This window comes from Dipodomys spectabilis, unplaced genomic scaffold, assembly GCF_019054845.1.
Source record: "Dipodomys spectabilis isolate Male_0828 unplaced genomic scaffold, ASM1905484v1 ptg000140l, whole genome shotgun sequence".
Lineage (NCBI taxonomy): Eukaryota > Metazoa > Chordata > Mammalia > Rodentia > Heteromyidae > Dipodomys > Dipodomys spectabilis.
In genome coordinates this window covers 12,010,001-12,031,996 of record NW_024870817.1, presented here as the reverse complement: position 1 = coordinate 12,031,996, position 21,996 = coordinate 12,010,001, and positions in this window count along the sequence as shown.

The window sequence follows — 21,996 nt, the reverse complement described above, 5'->3', positions numbered from 1 at the left end:
TCTTGAAAACTAATTAAGTATTCATTGCATCTTATAGATTTTTAGCAAAGAAGTAAAAGAAATAGCTGAAATAAAAAATAAAACAATTAACTGAGAGTAGTAAACCCAATGTCTCCCAGATACAAATAGTAAAGAAAAACTTACAAAATGAACACCAGGAAATAGAACAACCTCTGTCGACAGGATAAGGTGTATTAGGTGATGAAGAAGGGTGAATAGAGAGAGAGAAAAAAAGATGAAGATCCTCCAAATAATTTATTTGCATGGGATAGTAGGGGAAAAACAAAGGAGGAGGCAACAATCCTTGATAAGAAATGTACTCAGTACCTTGCTCATGTAACTGTAACCCCTCTGCACAGTATTTTCACAATAAAAAAAACTTATATAAAAAAAGAAAATTCAGCTCTTTAGCAATTGTTTTAGAAAAGGGATGGGTTTTAAAAGTGAGTCTATATCTGGTCAGGATGCCTTGCACGCCTTCATATCACAGTGAAAACCCCCTTAATACACCTCATATATGCTAATAAAATTTGTAAAATGAAGAAAAGACATCTACAAATAATCAACAAGCAGGAAGGCAAGATTTTCTAAGATAAACTACCATGTAAGTAATCAATACATGTTCTGCTCACTGAATCTAAGGTTCTTCAGCTGTGAACACAAATGATCTCTTGTCTTTGTAGCAGTCTGACCATCTGATAGATGCAGCACACATCTTAGATGTTCAGTTTTCCTTTTATGTGTTGTTACACTCAATTTTTAAATATTTACCAAATACTTTTATGTTATCATTACCAAATATATTAAATCACTGGAGTAATTATAAATTTGAAGACAAACAGAGAAAGCAATTCAGAAACCTTTACAACATACCGAAAGCATTAATTTATGATTGGGAATGATGAATCCCTTATCTAGAGGGTTATTTGGAATTCTGACTTTTAAGAAGTCAAATATATCTACATAACAAGTGCTATTAAAATATATTCCTCACTATACATGCTATAGAACTTTTACAAGTCATCCATTTGATTTTTAATTGTAATATGACTTGGAATATTGGTTAGTCCTCCAAAAGGCCAAAATTTAGTTTTAGGTAGGAATGAGGATGTCACTGAGAAGTTCAAAAAGAGGAGTCAGGAACTCATTGCCATCTAACTTGCCCTGCCTTCTTTTCCAGCCACAAGCAGGCTTTCTTCAATTTTCTTTCTCCTGACTTATTGATATAAAATAAAATAATCTTCATTATTTATAAAATTCTGTAATTCAACAGTAAAGTGTGCATCCTAGAAAGCCTGTTGGTCTTATTTCTTAGAATGCATTATGGAGTGATGGGTTGAGAAAAGAACAGACATCAAGAGGTATTGTTTCAGAATCAAGGAGTGTAATATTAGTGTTCTGAGACCTCAGTTTGTTTGATTTTATCTTTAGTATGGATTTAGCAGTTACTGTTTCGCCAGTATAATGAGTATGTTTTTGAGATCTGTCTTAAGAAGTAAGAGTTAATGTTTTGGAGTAACTGTTATTGGGAAGAAGATAATGCATTAAATATTTCTGTGCTCCTCACCATGTTCACTGTTTCTTTGTTCATATTAGTATGACAACAACAAAGATACCTACACAAACTATTAACCTGCTACGTAAAATGTTCAAAGTAGTGTACTAATTCACAAATATAATTTCTGGTATGTTAGCAGCTGGAAAGGCTGAAATTGTTATAATTAGTACACACAGTCACATACAGTTCTTGCAACCAACATCCTCAGATTGGTTTGTAAATGAAATGCCAATTTACTGATTTGTATTGGGACTCATCCTGCTATCATGGCTAAAATGGGTGTCCAGTGGTCAGAGTACTCGGTTCCAAGAATTGAGGTAATTGAAAAACTTAATTAACATGGAAAAATCTACTCATTATGGCAGCACTTGGAGAATATCCATTTATATTCCAGCTGGCAGCATAAGCTATGATTTCCAAATCAGAGTTGGGAGTTTGAGTCAGTATGTGGCAAATCCATGAGATAAATATGTTGCATTGCCGTAGAGTATTAATTTTACTACAAGATTTTTTGTGTCTTATCAGAACTTGCTAGTTCCCTTAAATGGCTGTACTACATCTATGCTGACAGAACATGCAGAAAAATGTGAAATATTAAGTAGGCATATTTAGGTAAGATACAAAAATAAATTATCATTCCTATGGAGTTTCTATGCAAAACAAAGGAAGGTGGTATAGGCAAGTTTAAGAAAAATGAGTTCATTTCTTCCCCTCTTCTAGGTAAATGGAAATAAAAAGTTTGTGAAGGATCTACTCTCTAATCAACATCCTATCTTTTCTCACACACATATCAGGGAAGGCTCTTAACTGAGGTTCTGTATTTGTATTCTCTTGATATCCATATGTACTCTTGTTTTAATACACCTTCATAACTTTTCTAAATTTATGACTTATTTTATATCGATTGCATTTTAGGTTGACTGCTTCCTGATGATATACAGAGGGCACCTTATTCTCATGAATTACTTGTTTCTAAATCACACCTCAGGTAGAGTTACTTTCTGAAAGTTTTCCTGGCTCCATCTCTACTACAAAGATTTTGATCATTGATAATTACGTAGAATGAAATAGTTAATTCTGAGTGTTTTATATTTTTCTTACCTGTGTCTTACCTGAGTTTTAACCCTGATATTTAAGGTTTTTTACTAGTTGTTGTTATCTTCTGTAAAATACTTTCTGAATGATTCTTATTTTGAAAATTTTAAACAAAAATGAAAACTTCCAAGTAAAAGTTATATATATGCTAATATTTAGATTAAATACAATTATTGTTCCATCTGTAAAAAATTAAACATGCTGTTACCAAAAACTATAAAATCATTGTGTTGAATCCAGTAAGGTTTGTGAGTATTTTAGATTTTTAATTTAGAGAATACTTCATTAGTTTCTATAATCAAGCCCACGTAGCTAAGACCTTACATTTAATACAGTGTGTTCACTCCTGCACAAATGGAAAAAAAATAAGTAACATTTCTAGACCAATACAGTTATTAATTTCTGTGCAATGCCAATTCATTATGGTAAATTGGGATACTTTTTCCACAGCTGAAGTTTCTTATTTTTTTCTTTTTATTAATGGATTGTGCTGGATATCTAATTTTGCTCAGATGACTGCAGAACCTGGAAAGGCTGTTGCTGCTATTGATGTATAACATACTATTGGTCTTTTATATAAGTAATATATATACTTATATATAGTTTGAATATTTAGATTTGCATGTCTATAGTCAATTATAACCAAAGTAATTGTAGAAAGGAAAATAAGGTCAGAGAAAAAAATGGTGGGCAAGAATTTTATGTGATCAATTAATTGTTGAAGAGTCTTTCCTGACATCTTTTATCAATTAGTTTTTTGTGGTAGTATAGGGTTTAAACTAGGAGCATTATGCTTGATCAGATAGCACTCTACCACTTGAAACACATCTCTAGTTCATCTTTTTGATGGTTATTTTGGAAATAGAGTCTCTGAGACTTTTCTGCTCAGGCTAGTTTCATGCTGCTATTCTCTAGATCTCAATCTCCTGAACAGCCAAGTTTACAGGTGTAAGCCACCAGCATCTGAATCCTTTTATACTTTTTGTAGCCCTTTCCATTTTGACATCAAACTAGTTATGTATTTCTGTTTATATTACATCATTTTCATCAGAATATTAAGTTATGGAAATTAGAGAGTTTCACTGTTTTGTGCCTTTTACTGTTACCACCTATGACAACACTTGATGATTTTTAGGATATATATATATTTTTTTTACATTAGCACTACTGACATTTTAAGCTGATAAATCTTTGTTTTGGCAGACAAGGAGCTATCTGGTTTTACACTGTAAGATAAGTAGCAACATCTGTGGCCTCTGCCCTTTATTGTCAGTACTATCCCACTCCCAGTGGGAACTAGCAAAAATGTGTCTAGATATTACCAAACATCATGGATGAGAGTGTGTGGCAAACTCTTAGGAGGAAAAAAAAAAAGAGGGAATCAGGGTTTTAATAAAATCACAGGTAAAATGTATCTAAGCCTTTGTATCTAAGCCTATTCTCCTTCTCTTGTAGACACATGAAAAATAGGAACAAAGAAACTCATGTAAAGAATTTATGTGTAGATAGTCTACTTTTTCAGATGTGGAGGTGACTAGGGAGAGGGGAGGTCACTACACAGGAAAATAGAGAAATAGGATTACTTGAATTCCCCAACTCTCTCTTTGACTCAAAGATAACTTTACAGAATTATCTGTGACTATTTTAATTATGTATTCTTATTACTGTCTTTGATTAGTGGAGAGCACTACCATGTTCTGTTTATGGCAGCAGAGTGCTCACATAATAACTGGCTAAAATCAATCAAACCTTACTATTACTGGACTTTCCAAGCGTTGTGATTTGCTGAGATATAAATGTGCTTCTTTCTTATTTGTTCTGTACTTGGACAACATTTTATTTCATATTTGTAAGAGACTAATATATGCAATTACAATTAACAAATGATAGAAAAAAGTTCTGTTTGTTAGTGAATGGTATACTGTCTGAATCAATATATAAAATGTTACCAAAACTACTATATAACACTTGTAGTTAAATAGCACAGTAACAATTAATTATCTAATGTGAAATGGCTATTTAATAACCATTTGAAATTTAAAACCAGGTCAATCCAATTTTAAACCAGAAGTTTTCCACTATACTAGAAATCATACTTAGCAACTATTTCTAAATAAATGAATCGAAAAGAGATAATTTCTTTTAATCCGATTAAAACATTGTCCACATAATAAATAATTCAGCAATTAAAATATTAAGAATCTATATCTCCCTTTCATATAAACAGTTCAATATTAGGTCATAGATATGCTACTTATATTTTACTGTGGGAACTTCCTATTTGTTTAACCTAAGGATAGGTAAATGAACCTAGGAATCTACCTACCAAAGTTTGTTAATTTACGATTGATTAAAAGCATTATATAAAATACTATAATACCCTATGAGAGTCTGAAAAGCCTAGCTGTGATACCCAAAAGGATTAGGAGTTTGGAAGGCCTTCTCCCAACATACTCTCAGAAAGCTGAGAGTTTCCTGGAAAGGTCAATCAGTCCTGATTTAACAGGAATTCAGACTTCTATCCTGGGTGTGGGCTAATTCTACTCTGAAAGGGAGTGTGAGGGTAGACTAAGTTTTATGCAAATTGTAATGTGTTTACTCTTTAGCTCTAGTTCCCTAAAAGAAAAAATCATCTATCACTTGTATACGAAATATTGTCACGTGTTAATGTTCTGACCTAACTTTCTGCACGTACTTCTCTATAAGAAACACAGTAAAAACATTGGTTAATGGAACCTTGGGATATGAATTTGGGAGAAGGTTTCAGGTCCCCTGGTACCCCAAACATCAATCCCATGGTCAGATCTCTGTTACTGCCCTTGTTTCCATTCGTAGTGGGTTGAAGCATTGGTGGTGGGTTGTGACAATAACCCTCTTCTCTTTTATTCACTTATTTAGCCTTTAGTGATGAATTAATCATTCATTATGTGTCATTCATTCATAGATGTTATTAAGTAAAAAATGTATTACTTTCAGTAACTCACTATGCAGAGAGGGATGTAGATTTTTGTACATTGCCTAGTAATTAAATAATGATTTATTCTCTTGAAATTCATCATAGGGAAACATTAGGCTAGCATAGCATCCAACATTGCACAACTGCAAATATAGAATTAATGAATTAGTTATTCTCATGTATTGTGGAAACACAGTTATAATAATCTGTACATTTTATTTTAGAGTTAGTTGCACAAATTGTTAAAGTATAATAATGAACTAAAGCAGAATGCAACTTCATGTTTAGACTTTGTATTTGCTAAATTTAAGGGCAGGTAAATCCATCTAGGAACCTAATTATCTAGCTATATTAATTTACAGTTGAGTTAAAATGTTATATAAAATAATATTATTCCCCTTTCTTTTTTATTCATTTTCTTTACGTTTAGTGAGGAATTAATCATTCATTGTATGACATTCAATCATATGAAATATTAAGTAAAAAGTATATTATTTTCTATAAACAATAATTTATTCTCTTGACATTCATCATGCTAAAACATTAAGCTAGGACAGTATCCAAATTACACATCTGCAAAAGTAGAATTAATTAACTTTTTGTTCTTCAATATTGTGAAAACAATTATAATTATTATTGCATATTTTGGTCAAAACTTATTTGCAGATAGTTCAAGTGTAATAATCAACAACAGCAGACTATAATTTTATGCTCAGATTTCTTTTCAAATTCTGACTCTTTCTCTGTTTTATTTAGTTATAGTATACATCATAAACTGCTAGTTGATAGAATTCTATAGAAATGATGACTGAGTTACTACTTTATGCTTTATGCTTTTATATGCTTTCTCATATTTGTTAAGTTTACATTTCCAATTGGTATTTGATAAAGTAGCTTAAGGTAGCTTACTATAATCACATGGCTTTGACTAAACATACTGTGCCAATTTCCTTGTTTTATTTATTTATTTGGGTCCGGTCGTGGGGCCAGAACTCTGGGGCAGGGTGCTGTCCCGCAGCTCTTCAGCTCAAGGCTAACGCTCTACCACTTGAGCCACAGTGCCACTTCTGGCTTTTTTCTTTTTGCTTATGTGGTGCTGAGGAATCGAACCCAGGGCCTCAGGCATTCAAGGCAAGCGCTCTACCACTGAGCCACCTTCCTAGCCCCCAAATTTCCTTGTTTTAAGGCTTTATCTCCCTCTTTCATTTTCTGGGAGTGTGAGTCTTATAGAGTGCCACAACGATATCAATTATATCAAACTTTAATTTTCATTTTTTAGTTGTTGTTGTTGATATTGGGACTTGAGCTCGGGACTCTTCTCTTTCTCACTGAGCTGACTCACTTGGCTAGAGGTCTACAATTCAATAAAACAGTGAATCCTAGTTTTTCTAGTTATTTTAGAGGTACTCTCACAGATTATTGCTTTCTCTTAAGCTGGCCTTGAACTGAAATCCTACAGATTTTAGCCTCCTGTGATGCTAGGATTACAGTCAGGAGCCACTGGTGCTCGGTTCCTTTTGACCTTTTAAAGAATGTCTTGTTCATAATATATTCAAAATGATGATAAATTAAATATTTTTGAGATTTTTTTCCCTTTACTATAACAATATTTTGACATGCCTTTGATCACTATTCCCTGCAATATTGAAAAATTTAAAAGTCATTTAAGAATTTTAAAACTTTATTATTATTTAAATTCATTTTTATCCATTTCCACCATATTTACAAAATCTTTTCAGTATTTAGATAAAATGAATATATTTATATTTAAGACAAAGGAAAAGCTATTTCAACATATGTTTCAAATTAGGTTAAAAGTACCAATGATATTTTCTTGCGTAGATGTTCAGATAAGAACAATGTAACTGAGGTTAACATTCTGTTCTTAAAAAAGATATCACATCAGGTAGCTCCAAGCAACTAATCCTTAGGTCATGTGTAAAGTTCAGCAAGATACAGCATATAAAACTCTTTATGAGTTTTGAACTCTAGGCATGGGCACTGTCCCTCAGCTCTTCAGCTCAAGACTAGTGCTCTACCACTTGAGCCACAGCACCACTTCTGGCTTCTTCTGTTTATATGGTACTGAAGAATCGAACCCAGGGCCTCATGCATGCAAGGCAAGCACTCTACCATTGAGCCACCTTCCCAGCCCTTCCTATGCTGTATTTCTATCAGTCCTCTATGTCTGATTGTTTTCTGCACACCATGGTTTAATAATTTTTATTTTTACTTTGGATTCTGAGGACACAGATCTTTATTATATCTACTACTAATTTACTTCACTGAAAGACATTTATAAATCTTGACTATGTTTTATTTTAAATTTCACAATATTATTTGTTGAATTTTTCATTTTTATTAAAAGTGTTCTTAGCTTACGTTTCTTCTTTAAAATATTATTTTTCATGTTCTTATTAATCTCTTAATCTCAATGAACTTCTGTTTCTGTTCCATAGAGATTATGCTTTTCCTATGTCAATGCTACACTTTTTCATTATATTATAGTTCTTCTAAAAGTTATTTTCTATAGAAAACTCAATATGATAGTTATTTTTCTTTGTTTTGAAAGTTGATGGTTTTTAAAATTTTGCCAAATATCAGACCTCGGGCCATGCTCAACTTGGGCTCAACAATTGAGGTATATCTAGATCCTGAAAGTTGTGATTCCTTAAGTGCACAGTTCCTAACAAGTTTTTCCTCTTTTTCAAATCTTGCTTAAGCATAAGGAGGCATAATGTTTTTCTTTGAGTCTATTAGCTATCAATTTGCTCAAGCTATACCCGCAGTAGGTGTTCTTTAATGTTTTACTATGTAAATTTTCCTACCAGTATGAAAGAACAATATAAAATGCAATGACTATTGATACTGCTCATTCTGTCTTTTACTTAAGCTGTCTACACTTTTTATGGTACAGTCAGTACAGGACTCAGATACCTGTTTTTGTGGGCACTGAATTTGTATGTATAAACAAAGGAGATCAGCGTGTGGAGAGGAATTTTCATTTTTACTTCTAATCACATAGTCCAAACAGAAATGGACATGTAGTAACTGTTTTCCAAACATTGAATTTTAGTTTTCAAGTAATAGAAGTCCCACTGATAGTTCAAAATCCTCGTGGTAGATTCAGTATTCAATCTAGGTCTTAATGGTTATTTTCAGTTGCGTGCAGTACAAAGATTTCTGGGTGGCTAACGGTAATTTGAAGGATGTTAGAAACATTGTCACAAGATGAATAGCTGACATTTTAAAGCAAAAGTTAACATTTCAAGAGAGTATTCAGAATAATGTTATAATTGTTTGAATGAAAACTCAGTAAACAAATATAAAGCTGTAGATTTTACCAGATGTTTTTCATTTCAGAGATAAAGAATGCTATACTTTTCATTTGTTCACAAAGGTATAATCAGTGTGTGAAATTCAGTGTCCATGTCTCAGCTAATCCTTAAATATAGGTACAAGAAAATAATGTCAGAAAAGAGAAGACAAGGAATTTCACAATTATAGCTGTCAGTGTTGAGTATGGACTTCTTAGAGATACTTTATCAGTTTTATTCACTTGTTCCAACACTTCTGCAAAAAGATATTATTATCCCCATTTAGAGAGAAGGCAAGGTGAAGTCTCTAAAATGAAAATACTATTATTATCTTGTTTTACTCATTGATACTTTGTTCAAGTGGAAAAGTCAATAGTTGACTTGAGAAATCTCAGTGGAAATATCACATCTGTTTTGGTGGATTTAAGGATATAGATCCATTGATTAAAAGAGAGAACTTGCTAACATTTCTCAGAGAAAGAGATAAGAATGAAGTAAGTTCACTATCACAACTAACTTCACTTGTTGTCTGTATACCCCGGAAAGATTGAGGGGGAAGTGAAGGGAGCGCTGACCTCATTTAAAGTCAAATGGACTTTAAAATCTTTCTCGTTCTGAGATTCCAAGGTTCTATATTATTACAAATCACATGTTATTCACACTTCTTTTATCTTCTTTTCCTACCTCACACTTGCTTTTGCTATGTGCCTGGGGTATCCTGGCTTTGCCAAAAGCAGATGTACTATGCACAAGGTCCAGGAAGAATTTACAACGGAAGTATACATCCAACAATGATAAGCCAGTATGTATGTGTGGGGGTGGGTAAAATAATACGCTACAAAGAAAAATAAATAAAATAACAAGACCTGCAGAATTCTTTTCATTAACTCTTCTAATTAATCCAGTATGAAATCACTAAAAGAGAAAGAGGTGAGTGTTCATTGGCTTTCAGAATTTTGCATGGCTCACTGAAGTCATCAGGGCTTCTAGGCAAAGTGAAAGGTTCAAATCTGGCTTAAATTCCAGTTAATTATATTCTCTCACAAACTTGATTACAGTTTTAATTAGAGAAATATCAATATCAAGTTGGCAGGTGGTTCAGTTGTAACTATCCAGTAATCAAGCAGATAGAATGCCCCCCAAAGCCAACCATACAGAAATGAATGAAAAATTTAATAATAGTTTGAGAAAATTCAGCCTTATGTGTTAGCCAGTGATTTGATCTGTAAATAGAGCAAACAGACTTGTTTGGACTATTTTTATTTTTTAAAATTTTATTTTACAGAAGGGTTACAATTAGATAAGTCAGGTAGTATGTACATGTTCTTTTGAACCTTGTCAAATCCCCTCCTTCATCTTCTCCCAGCTTTTCCACTGCTCCCTTACCCCTCAAATTTTATACATCATTTCCAACATAATTCACCACTTGTACCACCATTTCTGTGCTTCCTCTTCACTTCCCCAAATCAGAAAGACTTACATACAAGACGAAGGGTACAGAAATCAAAAACATCAACAAAAGGGAATAAACCAAATGGGGGGAGGAGAGCAGGGAGAACCATAAAGAGTACAATAAAAAAAAACACTCTTGTTTCCATGTTTTGGAGATCATTTCAATAAGCATCATTTTTATATGATCATATATGTGCCCATAAATTCCTTAATGTTATATAACACATTTTCTTAAAAAATATCATATTCACATCACTTTATTAGTTTTAAATGTCTTCCATATTTAATGTTGAAAATACTTTCATTTAATGTGAATGTAATGATACACATAGTACAATTCTTTGTTCTTTAATCTCAATATGCAGCTTTACTATGTTTAGAAATTCTACTGGCATGGTAGCTAATAGCTAGTTCCATCTTTAAAATGAATCCCATTAACACCTGCACATAGAAATCCAACTTTTTTGTGAGTGATCTACCACTTTAAGACCATATTTGTGAATTTATGTTGAGTTTTATTCTCATATGTCCTGAAAATTCCCTTTTAAATATGTGTGTTTCTAATCTATTCCCTTAGTAGCAGTAATATCACCTTCCTTTTACAGTACAAGAGGAAATACAATTGAGGAGATGCATCACTGAATGAGGATGAGTGGTAATGAATATTTCTTCCTTCTGATTGCACTGTATGGATTACCTAAAATGAAAGATACCGAAAGTATAGAGGAGATAATGCAATCAACATATTACTCTGTTTCAAATAATGTCTGGGCCCTCAAACAACCTCTGTGGCTCTGTTACCTTTGTATATTTCTACCATGAAAAGAAATTAGACAATGAAACAAATGAAATTATGCATTAGTTTACTCATATTTGACATACAAGAAAACAATGTTTGTAGGATCAAAAATATACATTTATGAATATTATAAACATGTGGAAACATAAGAAAAATGGATCTGTAAAAGTTTTGTAATATGAAAATAACAAATCTTTCAAATTAAGAAAATATTTCAGGATCCAATTAAAAAATCCATATGGTAAAAATAAAACATAACTAGCTTGAAATAAAGACTTTATTTAAAATGTAAAAATATATACAAGAAATTAAAATGTACACACACAAAAAAGGCCTTAGGAATATTATTCTTTGGTTCATGTTCATGTGGAATTAGGTATTTTATGTGTTTTTATGGTTATAAATTATACTCAAAACTATCTTTATTTATTTTTTAATATATTTTTATTGTGAAAATACTGTACAGAGGGGTTACAATTACATGGGTAAGATAATAAGCACATTTCTTATCAAGCATTGTAGCCTCCTGCTTTGTTTCCCCTTTCCATCCCTTCCTATCCTCTCCCCCCCATCCCCCCCACCAAAGTTCAAAGTTGTAAAGTTCGTTTTTAGACATAACGACTTGTACATCTCATTGTTGCAATGGGTCCTTCTGTATCCCTGTTTTAACAATTTGTTTTTCCCCTTCCCCTCCACATATACCAACGTCATATATAGTGAAAGCAGGGGTTATACCATGGGGGAGGGACATACAAGGCAACAAAGACATAATTTTATAAATATGTCAAAACTATCTTTAAAAAGCCAACATGTAAGCCAAGATCAGAGAGACAAATGGCATATCATCTCCCTGATACGCAGATGTTAAATTCAAAATACAAGGAGATATGACAAGGTAAACAGGACTCAAGAAACAAAGGACCTCTCCTTAACTTGTAATATCATTTTTAGGTGACTCCATGCTCTTGACCTCACATATGTTATATATATATGCACATCTGAGGGAAGCTAGGAGGAGGGTACAGAATCAGAGGGAAATGGGAAAAAATACAACAGAGGGGCCCATCAGCTGCACTGGACATTGATAAAAGTGAACTAAAAAACTCAAGGGCAGCGATGGGAGGGAGGAAACGAAAGAGACAGAGGGAACAGCTCATATTAAGCAAAATGAGAGAAATGTACATATCACCTGATGTGGAAGAAATAGTTGTATTGTCAAAGCACAGAATTCACAAACGTTATTGACCATGATAATGACAATTTGCCTTGTGAAGGTTAAAATGTGTTTGTGACTTTAAGTATCACTATCTTAAAATACTGTGAAATTTGTGAAAATTATGTAAAAACTGAATCTCAATAAAGAAAAAAGAAAAGAAAAAGCCAACATGTTCAAATAATTATTTAAAAGAATAGTAAAATGATTAAGCACTCATCATTCTAGCAGTCAAATAAAGCAAATTTAGTATCCTCCTCTACCTTCTCCTCCTCCTCCACCTCCTTCTCCTCCTCCTCCTCTTCCTCTTCCTCCTCTCTTCTTTTTGAATTAGTTAGAATTCATATTTCTTGGTGAATCTTCTATCTTGATCAGAATCTGTACTTGCAAAGGGCCTGACAGAAACAGGTGTCCTTCCAAATAGTAATAATAGAGAGTGGTATGCATGCATACAGCCATTTTAGAAGACTTCTCAAAATGTTAGTAACTTACTACTTTATATAGACTTAATCATCCAGTTCTCAGTTGTGACTCCTTTGAATTCATTAAGTATCTCAATAAACCTGCATATTGATGCACATAGAGAGGTAAGTGTTTGAATTTTTTAAAGACATTTCCTTATGTATGGTATATTCACATGTGTATCTTCAGCGGTGTTGGTGGCAGGTCAGAACTTGAGGGGAAAAGAGTGAAAATTCAGCAATGGAGCTCACTGGACATCGATGAAAGTGGACTATGCAATTCATAAGTGGAAATGGGAAGGAGGGACTGGGAGAGAGTGTGGGAATAGAAGACATTGTACAAAAGGAAATGTTCTCATTACCTGACTCATGTAATGTAATCCTTCTCTATGTCATCTCTATCATAACAATAAAGTCAATTGATTTTTTAAAAAAGGAAACACCAAATATCAACAGTCTTGTGACTTTGGAAGTCTCAGCACAAAAAAAATAAATAAAACCACATCAGTTCAATGAAGACAATGCCCAAGACAATGACTTCTACAGTATGACACGGCTTTTCCTTTCTGAATCGAGATCGGCATTACACATGCATATAAAACAAAAGTAATCCAATCCTTGCGCTGCTCTGTATTAACATATATTGACTTTACAAGCTGTATTACAAGTCAGAGCAGCTGGTATATTTTTGTTGCTTAAGTGGTACTGTTCTTGAGCTAAAGAGCTGAGGAACAGTGCCCAGGCCAGAGTTTAAACCCCACAACTGACCAAAAAAAAAAATTCTCAAGATTACTAATTTTAAAAAAAAGTTGAAAAATCTGATCATTCAATGATTTTTCTGAAACAACCTTCAGTAGAACATAATGCTATTTACACTGAATCTGTATGATGACTATTTTGATGTTATATAACAAGAATCATTTAAGAGCTAGGAGAAGACCTCTTCTCTAATGTGTTAAAAAGAAAAATGCGAAGGAAAGAGGTACAGACATCTATGTCTTGGCCAAAGCATATTTGAAATATATGCTGAAGCATACCTTTTGACATCATTTTATTGGGATAAAATGCAATTCAGGAAATACTTGTTCTATGGTAGCTTTGAGCAGTGAACAAGATAACCAATTACTGTTAATCTCTAACTCACATATTTTTACTGATATTCCAAATAAGCAGTTAGAGATGAAATTATTTCTATATTTTGTATTTTAAGCATAATCTAAATGCTTTGAGAAGTATAACTCCTAAGTGAGCAATTTCATTTGGTTTTAAAAAACTAACGTAGTCTTTTATTCAATATTTGAATCAAAACATGTTACATGTGTTTCCTACCAGTTAGGTCTCCTTACAGTCAACCATTGTTTTGATTTATATTACTATAGATAGATTCCATTTGTTACTGAACTTTTCACCAATGATGTAATGCAGTGGATACTGTTTCACTTGGTTTATCTCACTCAGTATATATTGAGATTTCTTTATATTATCTCATGAATTAGTAATTTATCTCTATTATTGAGTAATTGTCTTTCTCTGTATGTTCTTGTTTATATATGCACATATGTATAAAGTTTTTCCCTTTTGTTTGACCAACAGTTGGAAAGTTTCCAATTTTATTAATAAATTAATACATATTCTATAAATATGCATAAAATCATTTGGTCTACATATAGTTTTACTTCTTTTAAATAAATCTCCATGGTTCCAGGGCTGTCATAGTCATAGGTAAATAAAAGTCTGCCAATAGTTTTCTAATTATACTGGGGTTTGAACTCAAGTTCTCATGATCATTATACATGTGTTCTACAACTTAAACCATGCTGCCAGTTGTTTTTTACTTTAGTGTTTTGATGGTTACTTTTTTGTGTGTTTTTTTTTCTATTTTTGCCCAGGGCTGCCCTCAAACTGTGGTCCTTCTACACGTATCTCTCAATTTTTAGGCCTACAGGTAAGCACCCTTATGGCAATATTGTTAGTTGAGATGCGGTCTCTTCAACTTTTTGCCAAAGCTATCCTCACACTTTAATCCTTGAAATTTATCTCTCCTGAGTAGTTAAGAATATAGGTATGACACCATACCCAGCTTAATATTTTTCCTTTCATTACCTTTATATTATGTTCTTTACATTTGTCTCTATGAGTCATCCCAACTTAGGAAGTGAGGAGGGTGAATCTAAGTAACCCATGGAGTGACTATACAACATTTAAATGTATACTTATGGGGGTGAGAATTTGACTCATTAATGTAGAATGAAGTAAGCCTTGTGAATCATGGTCAAGCTGCTTAACGTAGCAGCACCTCATAGAGTTGATCCTTTACTTACATATAGAGACATATATAGACTTAAGATCTGCTCTTAAGGCAAATTTAGAGCTATAATACATTAATTATTTTCACCATGCTACTCATTAGGGCCTCAGAACTATGCCCTTAAGACTAAAGTTTTAATAAATAACATTTCTATTACTAAACCATTCTTTCCTGGTAATTCATTTAGTTTTGAATTTGGATTATTTATTTGGTCATTAATGGTGTTTGAACCCAGGACTTACTGCTTGCTTGGCTGGTGTCCTATCCCTTGAGACACCTAACATCCTATTTTGCTTTATGTTTTGGATAGTGTCTGACTTTCATTTTTTTCTGACTAGGGCTGGCCTTGGATTGTAATCCTCCAATCCTCCTACCAAACCCTCCATAAATCTGGGTGACCGTTTTCTTTGTTCTACACTTGTCTTCTAACCAACATGGTTTATATAATATGCCATTTACATTATATTATTTTTTGATGTAATGCACACATTTTTGTTGTACTTTGAGATCCTCTTGATCTTCCATAAGTAGCACTTTTGTCTGAGGTGACTAGGTGTGATAATCCCTGTAATTCTGTTGCCCTACTTTTATTAAAATAGGATAGCATGACCTCCATTATTACTGTAAGTTTGCCATTGTTTCTTCATTTTTGGTTGTTTCTGTTGGGGGAGAGGGTGTGTCCTACTCTTCTAGAACTCTCTTTCCTAGAACTCCAATTATACACAATGGTGACCACTTTGTACTATTCTTTAACCTACTAAAGCTATATTTGCCTCCACATTTCCTCTTTCTCCAAATTAGTTACATTCACGCTGCCTTCAAGTGTGTTGACATTTTTGTTTACAGTCTTTAGTTTTCATCCTCTTTGGTAAATAAATGACTTTATATATTGTCTAGTGAGACCAGGACTTATATGTTTCTTTTCTCTGAAGGGAAAACATTGATTTTCTATTTTATCCTGCTTTATAATTTTTCACATTATTTAGTTAAACAGCATTGATTACTGTGCATGATACTATAGCAGAAACCACCTAAATTTCCAATTGTGTCTTTAAGATATTACTTATGATTACCACAGATCAAGGTGAACGATTTACATAGATTGAGGTAAAAAATTAATAGTGTACAAAGCTATTATTTTTCATTAGGTAAAGACAGTAAGTAGGCCTCACATGTATGTTGAGATTTATTGTATTTATATTCATGTTTATGCTAGTGAAATATCTCAACTTTCCGAGGATGGTGGGACTCGAACCCACGATCAGCAAAAGAAGTCAACAACACTCAGTCAATAAGCCTAGGAATCATTTAATAGCCGTGGCGGCTGCCCCTCACTATACCAAGACACTGAAGACCAGCAACTAAGCTCAAAATTGGGGAGGCTTTTTTTTTTTAATTTAATTTTATTTTATTTGAGAACATACTGTACAGAGGGGTTACAATTACATGGGCAGGATAATGCATACATTTCTTACCAAGCATTGCAGCCTCCTCCTTTGTTTACCCTTCACCTCCCTTCCCACCCTCCCCCCTCCCCCCCACCCAATCAACCCCCCCCTTCCCCCCCCCTCCAACATTGTAAAGCTGGTTTTGACATGACATTTTGTACTCCTCATTGTTGCAACAGGTCCACCTGAATCCTTAAACGACTTTTATATCGGAAAAAAAACAGGCAAAGGGGCCACCCACAGGTGGCCAGTTGTAGTTTCACAATTGGCAAAGAAGCAATTTACAGAAACCGAGATAGCAGTTAGTAATTACAAAATGGTGATTGTAAATTCCTGTCTTCTCAATATCCAAGGCAATAAGTCACAAGACAAAGTCCTTATCCCAATTTTCCTTTTTTCAGTTCCGGGTATTTGGACTAAATTGATATTGACCAGAACACATTCCAAACTTCTTACTTATCATACCCCAAATCAAACCTCCTTCTCGGTTTTCTGGCTCTTTCTGAGTTTCGTTGTTATTTACCGAATTCCAGTAACCTGGTGTTTAACTCACTAATGTACTACACGCCTTTATCTTTGGAATTTCTCCTTTTAATGACTAGCCAGGAGGTTTTGTTTTGTTTTGTTTTCTACCAGGAGATGCTGCCTTTCAAGTTTGGCCTTATTTTTTATTCACTTTGCAAATCTCAGTAAATACCAAGCTGCAGTTTGTTCCCTTCCCTCGGTTTCTACTTATTATTAGGTCTTGGAACTTGTTTGTCCTATTTAAATTTCCTTCTTCCCTGGTCTAATCAATACTCTATCTGCTTAATTTTGACCTGGTCCTAACATTAGAACTAATTTCTTATTTGTTCTTCCTTTGATATATTATGCTATGTAAAAGTTATCGGTAATATTTTACATAACACTCTGACCTATTTAATATATAATACAAGAAAATTGTAAACAGTTATTTTCTAAAACTTCAGCAGATTTTCTCAGCACATAATACTTGGGATTTTAAATTGTATGTTATTTACTTTATAATTTAATAAAAAAACATGTTTCACTGCAATAATATAAAAGAGTAGCAGACAAATTGTAGCCTTGGTTTCTGTTTCTGTCACTATTATTTTCAAAGATATGCACTTTGGTGAGCTTTTCTCTCTTCTCTTTTTATAAAATTTATTTATTGTTATTGTAAAGATGATGCACAGAGAGGTTATGGTCATGTAAGTCACACGAAGAGTGCATTTCTTTTTGAACAATGTTACTGCTTCCCTTGCTCTCTCCCAGTTTTTCCTTGCATCCCTACCTAGTAATGATAGCCATACAATTTTGCTATGCTGTATTACATTGCTATCCACACTTAATTAATGAGTTGATTTACTATAGTAATGACATACAAATTTATCTGTTTAATGTCTTTTATTGTATGATTTGGTACAACAAATATAAAAGTTATGAGAAAATTTAAAGATAGAGCCAGTACAACACTATTTTTCAAATTGAGAATTGGAGAATAATTCTCCTTTTGGATTGGAATTTGGGGTTTCATTTGATCCAAAGAATGTGGCAGAATTGATATTCTGCCCCTTTGAAAACTGGGCTAGAAGAAATCTTGTAGCTTCCACTAGGATGACTGGAAACAATTCTGTTGCATATCCTGAGGAGCCCTGTAGTAAATCTGATTACCTAAAGGCAACTGTTGAGAAAAAAAACAGTCGTAATTTTCTGATCTTTCTGCTTGTCTAATGAACAGAGTCATTGATTGCTAGTTTGACGAAAATGTTATCCAAAGGTTGTTGATGCATCAAATAGATTTTAAAGATACAGACACTATCTCCATTCATAGTGGGGGCAAAGCATGCTTACCAACCATCGTAATAGATTTGACTGACTTTAGCTCTACATTTCTCTCCTGGACCATTATTCATTGGGTTTGCTGGTATCCAACCTGCTTGATTCTGGAGCATCTGTCAGCTTACTGAGAAAAATATATTGTTGTTTATGAGACAGTTTCTTGTATTATGAGTAATTATGTCATTTCTTTGTAATTCATATATCATTCTTTTACTTGTATCTGTTAAGTTATGGAGGTCAAACTTGTTCATTTACCACTCATATGAAATCTTAAACCCTTTTCAATTCTTGAAGGTGCCATACTGGAGTGGCCTCTGTTGCAGACTGACCTCTCAGAGATCTCAGAAGGTGCTCGGACTTCTATCCTAGCCCATGTTCCAGTTGCATATAGCCAAGTGACTTCAATCAACAGGGCTAAGGTTGGCAATATTTAGTGACACAGAAAGAATTGGAATAATTTGTATAAAGTCCTTAACTGAACTTATTTAATACAGGCCAAAAAAGTAAAATGCCAGCTATATGCAACTTTAATGAGAAAACTTAGGTATTTTCAAATTTCTTTTCCTAAACTTCAAAAAAAAATTTAATATATTTTGCATTTCATGGGGATGACAATTAGCTAACCAACTGTTTTCTTACAAAACAGTGGAAAAATAAATTAAACTATTCCATAAGTTAAGAAAATGGCAAGTCCAAAAAAGACAGAAAAGAGATGGTTATCCTAGCACACATGATCAAGTGGGAAAAATAGCTGCTCCGGGCAGAGAAGTACAAAAAGTTGTCAGAAAGATAACCATAAAACATGATTCCATACAGACAATTATTAAATATTTCTTTTAGTTCAACAAGGATTAACAAGGCTCAGGTTTTCTTTCTCTAGCCTTGTGACCTTACTCTACAAAGAAAAGAGACATAATGATTAATTTTAGCTGTCAGGCTTAGGGAAAACATAGAAAGCTGGTACTCTTATTTATAGTTATACTCAGAGGGTTTCTGGTGGAAATTGGTATTTGAATTAGTAGATTGAGTATGGAAGATACACACACTCAATGTGAGCTCCTCTGATCAGAAGAGACTCAAAAGTGACAGAGAAATGCCAAGTTTGGTTATTGTTTCTTTTCTGAAGTACAGGCATCTTTCATATGCCCTATAACATCTGAACTCCTTTACCTCCACCTTTGTCTCTAGAACATACAACAGTTGGCTCCATTGATTCTGTGTCTTTTAACTTGAGACTGAGGATTGTATCATATCTAATCTTCCTAGGTACTGAGGTCTATAGATTTTGAGCCTTCCTACTGACTTTCCAATTAAGCAATATTTTCATTTGAAAACCACATAGGTTATTATAGATATCATAAAAATAAAGATTCTAGCATTTTAAAGGTCTTAATGTATGAAGCACCATTCTAGTCATCAAACAATATAAAATAATGAGAAATTTGTTGACTATATATTCAAGGAGCTTACAGTCAATAAAGCACAGGATATCAGTACTGTAAGATTTCAGAACTATAAGATCACCATTGGGTAATTGATTTTTGTATGTATCTTTTGAAGAAAATAGGGATTAAATTATCTAAAAAAGACATATGTGCAGAAAAATGTGAACAGAAGTATTAATGTTATTCAAAATAATATCAAGAATCCTAAGAAGAACACAGACTACAGTTGCTCAAAGGAACAAGGTATGTTTCATCATTGGAAAAGAAATGTTGAATTAGAGTGTCATTAAAAGGGGTTATGTTTAAAATTAGCAAGATATGGAACTAAAAAGAAACATTTATGGCAAAAATCAGCAATTGAGATACTAGTTTACTAATGTATGGAAACCTGGAAGCAAGAGGTCTAGAAATGGGACATGTGACATAACTGTAGAGACTATGAGAGTGATATGTTGAGAAGACAGCTATTTGGCTTGTTTGTGTTTTCATAATCTTCAATTTTAAGTAATTAAGTATATCAGATGCAAAGATGAAATTTTTATTAATATGCATGTATACTTCAGAAATATATTGGCTTTTCTCTTCAATGTTCTGGATTTCATTTGTTGAATCTCTTTAGTAATAAGAGATATTAATGTCAAATTCTTCTGTTGAAAATCTTGCAGTTCGGCTAGGAGGAGGCAATGGGTGGGGGGAGAGATGGGAAGGGATGGGAAGGGGAAACAAAGGAGGAGGCTACAATGCTTGATAAGAAATGTACTCGTTATTTTGCCCATGTAATTGTAACCCCTCTGTACGGTATTTTCACAGTAATAATAATTTTTTTAAAAAGAAAATCTTACAGTTTCAATTTTGATAAATACTCCATCCGGGGCTGGGAAGGTGGCTCAGTGGTAGAGCGCTTGCCTTGCATGCATGAGGCCCTGGGTTCGATTCCTCAGCACCCCATAAGCAAAAAGAAAAGAGCCAGAAGTGGTGCTGTGACTCAAGTGGTAGAGTGCTAGCCTTGAGCTGAAGAGCTGAGTGAGGGACAGCGCCCAGGCCCAGAGTTCAGGCCCCGTGACCAGACACCTCCCCCCAAAAAATAAATACTCCATCCTTAGAGAGTTTTCTTTGCAATAATACCAGAATTGGACTAGAATTCAAAAAATATCCTACAAATTTATTTAGCTACTGGTAAGATTATAGCATATTTGAGGACAGAGTAAATACATAACCAGTGGTATTGTAGAAGATGATTACAGAGGGACTAGAAGAAGCAGTCATTTTGGAAATTCAGAATCATTTATGACACAAAGGAGATATTTGAACAGACTGGATTTAAATTATTTAAAAAATACCAGAAAATATGAAGAGATTCAAGTATTTCAGGATAAAATTATAATAAGGTGTTTGTTGAGACTTTATGTCATGTTTTGTTTAATCTTCACAAAGGCTACTATGAGCAAACTTATAAATGAAGAAACTAAATTATGTGAATAGAAAATTACAGAGACATTGTTCAACTCCATTTTCAAACTCCTCCATAACTTGTATTAGTTTAGATAACCCATTATTCATCTTCAAAGGGGGGAAGCCAAACTTTTTCTGTGACTATTGTAAGGTGAAAATTATATTGCTCTTTGCAGATTGAAGCAGGTAACTGTGCATCCATTTTAAAACCAATCATTTGGTGGTTATGGGGCTTAGGAATGATTCCCATTATGATCTGGTTTCCTTGTACTTATAGATGTTCTACTTCTTTGCTTAACAAAATGATGATCAACCGTATTTTGCAATTGATAGCAATTTTCTAATATTTACTTTGCCTACTCACAAATACAAAATAGGCGTTGTCTAAAGTTCTTGTTTACATTGCATGTTTACAGATATTTGTTTTAAATTACTGGAAATCATTTTATTGCAAATTCCATGCAGTGGATTACGTACTTATCTGAGTAATCAAATGATCTTGCTTAAGAGAATGATTATTATATATCATTGTAAGACTTTAATTTGTAAGAAATTTTAAAGACAGAGAATGTCTGAAATAAGAAGTATGCAAGCTACATGAGCTATCATATACTCTTCTCAACTTTTATTTATGCAACCTGTAAAACAGG